A 7,387-nucleotide genomic window follows, 5' to 3' on the forward strand; every position below is an offset into this window, starting at 1 on the left:
ACCCAGCAAAACTCTCAATTACCATACATGGAGAAAACAAAATATTCCATGACAAAACAAAATTTACATATTATCTTTCCACAAATCCAGCCCTACAAAGGATAATAGATGGAAAACATCAACATAAGAAGCAAAACTACACCCTAGAAGAAGCAAGAAAATAATCTTTCAACAAATCCACACAAATCTAATTCCATCTTACAACAAAAACAATAGGAAGTGACAATTACCTTTTCTTAATATCCTAATATGAAATTTAATATTACCAACATATCCTAAGCGATTGAAATCCAAAAATATGAGGAATTAGAAATTTGTTGATTGTCATCCAATGGTATCTCTAATTTGGTAATTGGAGGAATAGGGCCAATATTGTACAATCTATAAATACTTTCAGCTTGTTTGTGACAGTATGTTGCTGTGTACAACATAAGGGTCTTGAAATCTTGCTTCTCCTATCTCAGCCTCTCTATTAGTAGTATTGTTTATTTCATGTCTTTACACTATACTATGGTTTTCAGAACAGCTTATATATTTCAAAAGTATTTATATACTCAAAAGAAACATAGACAATTAACTAGGGAGGTTGCTTATAAGAGAACAACAAAGAGTGAGACTGAATGCTTTGCTTGAATTTGTAACTCTTGTATCAAGTTTGAAGAAGAGGACTTTATAAGTTACTCTTTCTCTGAGATGAATGCTTTTCCAAATTATCACAGCTAATGAACCAAATTCTTACCCCCACCCTCTATGCCACCCTCCAAGTAGATCTATTGTTCATTGAAACAGTTGGTGAATGACTTTATGGATAGACCATCTTAATACCTACACGATTTCTTAAATGAATATAACTGTTCTCTGTGGGCTGAGAATAAAGTCACTCACTCAAGTCAAATAGCTTTGACCATAACAGGAAGTCTGTATCCAAAAATCGAGCCTTCAATTCATTTCTTGGTGCAGCAGAACTATCAACTCTCAGCTTAGCTATGATGGTGATGTGAGGGTCATTGAAATACAGCCTTATTACAAAGAAATCCAATGTCTAAAAATTGTTCTTATTTTGGGCTTGTACCACAGTAAGAGCCAAGATTTTAAACTCTACTAAATACAAAACAAACAAAAAGACTTTATATATTTATGTTCATTTAAGAAAATAGTAGTAGTGATGTATTATTTTGAAGTATAGAGTTAATATATTTAGAGTTATTTAAAATTTATATTGAGAAAAATGTATTTTCACTATTGCTGTAGAGGAGCATCTACATAAGGCTGTTAAATAGATTGTTGTTTTATGTCAAACAACTTTTATAATACTCATTTTTATTGTTATAATATTTTATAAATTTTAAAGAATATGACAAAAAAGATATTGTAGGTATTGAAGGGGGTGTCTCTGGGAGGAGTGGGGGTACAAAAGGGAAACAAGAATGTGATTTAATTCTATTTACTTAAAATATGTTCTTAAATGTTAACAAATTGAGATAAATTGAAATCATGTAAATTTTCTCATTATAATGCAATAAAAGTTTTTTTAAAAAAAGGATAAATTCTTATAATTCTAACTCTGCTCAGTAGTTATAGATATAAAAAGGTAAGTATACTTAAATATGGGCACTTATTACTCTGAATGAAAGAGTAGGTTATTTCAACAATTTTCCTCAAATATTCATAAATTACAATAAAATAAGCATCATAAAAATATTTTATCTGGAGTTTTTTTAAGTAGAAAAGTTCTAAAAAGCAAAAACCAAAAACAAAACAAAAACAAAAGTAGAAAAGCTCATACTGGCAAAATGAGCATTATTTTTTAAAATACTTACTATTTTAATATTTAAAGTATTTTTTTCATCTTCCTATGGGACTGGAGAGATGGCTCCCAGTGAATGCTCTTGCTTTATTAGCCTGATGCCATGAGTTCTGAGTTCAACCCTTGGAGCCAAAAAAAGGAGAGAACCGACTCCCAAAAGCTGTCCTCTGACATTCACAAGTGCACCATGGCATGTGTATAGGCACACACACACACACACACACACACACACACACACACACACACACGCCCACACGCACATGTACACAAATACATCAATACTATTAGGGAAAAAGATATTGTATGCCATTTACATGAATCCCCTTCTTACAGAGGTGAGTCACATGCCCTGCTGTGTAGAGAGGGGATTTTCATTCTATTGAACTTGGTACTATCAGCCAAGAGAACTAACAATCGCATATCCCTACTAGTCCAGCACCCAGCATCCAGCATCCAGCATCCAGCCAGGCAGCATACAGGTGGAGCCCCGTTCCCCTTCACAGCAGCTGCAGGCACTAGAAGCTAATAATGCTCTCCCTGGTACTGCTAGGAGAGACCAGTTGGGATGGACAGATAATAAGTTCAGAAGCTTATCTCAAAATCAATTATTTCAGAGTGTGTTTAGATAGCTTCTTAATATTTCCCAATGCCAATGGTGAGGAAAATCAAGCTGTGATTAATTAAACAACATGTTGCAGACTGGAGAAGCCACCTTAACAAATATATTTTTAAGGACTAATTGAATCCTGAGGGCATCTGAGTCATCTCCCATGCGCTGCAAATCCTCCTTCCAGGTTGTAGTTCAGAGCACATGTGCATACATTTGTATATAGACACCAAACTTTAGGCTAATGGGCATAGCTTTACTAATGTTCACCAAAACATATTTTTTAATGGATAGGGAAATCACAGATTATTAAAATTAATATTTAACTTTAATAAGAATTTCTGAGCGGGCTGGAGAGAGAGCTCAGCAGTTAAGAGCACTGACTGCTCTTCCAGAGGTCCTAACTTCAATTTCCAGCACCCACCTGACAGCTCACAACCATCTGTAATGGGATCCGATGTCCTCTTCTGGTATGCATGAAGACAGCAACAGATAATCATATACATAAAATAAATAAATGAACCTTTACAAAAAGAATTTCTGAGCTTTTTTATGTACAGGAATATGGAACTTAAAAAAAAAATGGAGGTTGGTTTTCTGCCCTGGTTTGCCTGTAATGAAGCATTCAGGCTCACTTACCACTTCCTATCTTCTAGCCCAAGCTCAGAACCAGTTCTTTCTGGCCTTGAGGTCTCTCTGCCTTACTGAACAGGAAAAAGACTGATCGCTCCATATGCGACTGGAGTTGCTGTCTACCCAAAGCATATGTGTTTAATCAGCTTTAATACCCCTGTAGGGCAGAGGAAGTGAAATGCTCTGGGCTGGGAATAATTATCATTTCCATTGCATTAGCGAGGTTTGCTGGTGTGCCAGTGGGGCGGGGCATCTGGCATCACTGTGCACAGGGCTGGCTATCAGTTTAGGGAAGAGCAGTCAGAAGGAACACACTTACCAGGGCTCTCTCATTCTCAGCTGCCCTTATCCCTAAGCCCCCTCACTCCTTACCTTGAGGTTACGGCAGCGACTGATTAATGAGGAAAGTGGTTGATCTTTCCCATTTCCCTCAAGGTGTCCTTAATAATTCTTTTAACTCAGAGAGGGAAATCTGGAGTGTGGACTTGCCAGTTTAAAATTGCTAGGCGCACAAGCAGCCAGAAAAGGCAGCTCCCAGTGAGCATCTGCAATCTCATCAGATGGGCCAGCAAGTCACCCCTCACAGAAGAAATTCAAGTCCTCCAACTCCAAAGGAAAGAGTTGGAGGGATGCCCAAGAGCTCTGAGAAGGCATTGAGTTCTCTTCTGGGCTCTTGTGTGAGCTATTGCCTTCTCTTGGTTTTGATTTCCTATTTCTCTAAAGTGGAAATTTGAAATGTATCTGTCATTCCAACCCATGGCATTGTTGTGGAAATCTAAGGAGACTTGTGAAGACTCTTTGTGCATTGTAAAGCATGAGGATAATAACCAAGAAGTGCTCTAAGAGAGTATTGACATTGCCAAAACCAGACAATACCCAATCTCAGCAGGAAAGAAGACACGCGCTGTGCCGTTACTCTGAGGGCAGTAATCGACAGCTCTAAGTTCTCCAGTTTAATAGCAGCACCGACAGCCTTCAAAACGTGCTTACCCCTTGATCCTCCAAAATCCACTGCATGGCTGTTATTCAGCTTTCATTCATGACATATCAAGTTGAAAATGTGTAGTAATCATGTCTTCAGTGGTGTACCCTCAGGTAAGCTGCCTGCACATCAGTAAATAATCCCACACCTGTGCCCATGCAAGCAGCCATAATTAATCTCAATGAGACACGCACACACACATACATCCAAGGACATGAAAGTCAGAGGAATTTGTTGGGAAAGAGTCCAGGGGGAATGGGAGAATGATAAGAGGAGTTAATTAGGAGGATATAGGATCAAAATATATTACATATATAAATATATAAATATATACACATAAACATATATACTTACATGCACAAATGCATATAATATACACATATACACCTAGTACATATACATATATACACATAAACATATACATGTGTACATATATACATGTATGAAATAAACAAATATGTGTAGTAAGTAGTTTAGAGCTTTTTCTGGCTTTTAAACCTACAGTATTTCTACTTTTTAGAGTAAATCTAGTACTGTAGCCACCTGTAGCCACACATACGAATGGGTTTTCTGGAATGGGATTCAGGGCCTGAAAAGTTAAGGGTACTGGAAATGCGAGAAGGGGTTTGAAAAAAATAAGACCTACACATGGTGTGCTTTAAGTCTGCCATCATTAATGAATTCTCCTTGTTACAAGCCAACAGGTAGATAAAGCAAAACCCCTCCCCCAAGTCTGTCGGCAGCTTGGCCCAATCAGCTGCTTCATCTTCAGTCTCTGGAGGCGGGACTTCCGGCATAACAGGACCTTGTAGAGAGGTGTAGCTATTAGCAGGAGGTTGGAGAGAGGTGTGGCCATATGTGGCAAGGCGGGGTCTGACAGAACCAGCTCTCAGTTGTAGGAGGGTCACATAGTACTAAGCATGTTTTTAAAGAATCAGTGAGTGTGGGGTACCCAGTCCTAGTTGATCACATCTTCAGGGCAAACCCTATATCTAAGGCTCAGGGAAACTCACAAGAGGCCATAGAAGGATGCAAACACCAAAGGACCAGGATTTCGGTTGCTAGAGAGTGTGTGTTCTAGCATGATGGGGAAGCTTCAGCAAAGAAATACAAACATGGCTCCCTAACCAAGAGCTATAGAATGGCGATATCAGTCCACATAGCAACATAAACTGGGGGAAATCACAGGGACCCATCCATAGTTGAAGAGCTATAGAAAATCCATTGCTGCAGGGAGAGGGAGAATCAGGTTTTCCCATGGGAAAACCCCATGACAGTTTATTCAATTCCAAGTGGTCAGCCCTAAACAAATGTACATGCAAACAATCATATATGGACTCAGCAGATGGTATACGCATATATGTAAGTCAGCACTGCGTATTGTTACTTCCTTTCTCCAGCGTTGAATTTACTACAAAGCATGACACTCAGATGCAGAAGGCCTCTTCTACTTAGCACTAACATTTCCTATAGATCCAGGAGATGAGGAGATTCCATCAGAGCTGTGGGCAATTGATTGGAAATAGCAGAATTCATAAGACAAACGGAAGCTTTCATAATCTAGCCTCCTTCGGTAGAGAGTATCTGTGTGTTGAATGCACAGTGGTGAACATGGTTGCCTTCTAACCAGGAGACCCAGGTTTGATACTGGACAATGCAGTTCTTCCTTAGACCTGGAGAGATGATTCGGTACTTAAGAATTCTTGTTGCTTACACCAGTCAGAATGGCTGAGGTCAAAAACTCAGGTGACAGCAGATGCTGGTGAGGTTGTGGAGAAAGAGGAACACTCTTTCATTGCTGGCAGGATTGCAAGTTGATACAACCACTCTGGAAATCAGTTTGGCGGTTCCTCAGGAAATTGGGCATAGTTCTACCAGAGGACCTAGCTATACCGCTGCCAGGCATATACCCAGAAGATACTCCAACATGTAAGAAGGACACATGCTCCACTATGTTCATAGCAGCTTTATTTATAATAGCCAGAAACTGGAAACAACCCAGATGTCCCTCAACAGAGGAATGGATACAGATAATGTGGCACATCTACACAATGGAGTACTATTCAGCTATTACAAACAATGAATTTATGAAATTCTTAGGAAAATGGATGGATCTGGAGAATATCATCCTGAGTGAGGTAAAGAACACACATGGCATGCACTCTCTGATAAGAGCCCAGAAGTTCAGAATACCCAAAATACAATCTACAAACCACAAGAAATTCAAGAAGAAGGAAGACCAAAGTGTGGATACTTCGTTCCTTTTTAAAAGGGGGAACAGAATACTCATGGAAGGAGATGTAGAGACTAACTATGGAGCAGAGACTAAAGGAAGGACAATCCAGAGACTTCTCTACCTGGGAATCCTTCCCATAGTCAATCATCAGATCTAGACACTATTGTGGATGCCAGCAAGTACTGGTGCCAGGATCCTGATATAGCTATCTCCTAAGAGGCTCTGCCAGTGCCTGATTAATACAGAAGTAGAGGCTCACAGCCATCCATTGGACTGAGTATAGGGTCCCCAATGAAGGAGCTAGAGAAAGGACCCAAGGAGCTGAAGGGTTTGCAGTCCCTTAGGACAAACAGCAAAATGAACTAACTAGTACCCTCAGAGCTCCCAGGGATTAAACCACCAAAGAGTACATATGGTGGGACTAATGGCTCCAGCAGCATATGTATAGCAGAGGATGGCCATGTCGGTCATCAATGGGAGGAGAGGCCCCTGGTCCTGAGAAGATTCTATGCGCCAGTGTAGGGGAATGCCAGGGCCAGGAAGTGGGAGAGGGTGGGTTGGTGAGCAGGGGGAGGGGGAGGGAACAGGGTTTGTTTTTTGTTTTGTTTTCTTGTTGTTGTTGTTTTTCAGAGAGGAAACTGGGAAAGGAGATATCATTTGAAATGTAAATAAAGAAAATATCTAATTAAAAAAAAAAAAGAATTCTTGTTGCTCTTGCAGAGGACCAGAGTTCAATTCCTAGTACTCAGTTTAGTGGTTCACAATGACTCCCGCTCTAGGGAACCTATGCTTCCTTCTGACTTCCTCGGACACAAACATCCATATATACATGTCTGCATGTATGTGTATATATATATGTATACACACACACATACACATACATACACACACACACACACACACACAAATAAGTGATAAAACATTTAAAGAAAGAAAGTGAAAAATGCTGAAGGAGCCTGAATCTGAGTAAAGTCAAGAAAGAGGCGCTACTCCACGCAGCTGACAAGGCCAAGTCTACTGTCACCCCTAACAGTCAAGCCTCTCTGCAGTGAATGCAGATCGGACTCACACTACCCAAAATGCTGAGAATAAATGACAGCTCAAGGCTCATCCCAGACAAGT

The sequence above is a fragment of the Mastomys coucha genome, unplaced genomic scaffold (assembly GCF_008632895.1).
Source record: "Mastomys coucha isolate ucsf_1 unplaced genomic scaffold, UCSF_Mcou_1 pScaffold22, whole genome shotgun sequence".
NCBI lineage: Eukaryota > Metazoa > Chordata > Mammalia > Rodentia > Muridae > Mastomys > Mastomys coucha.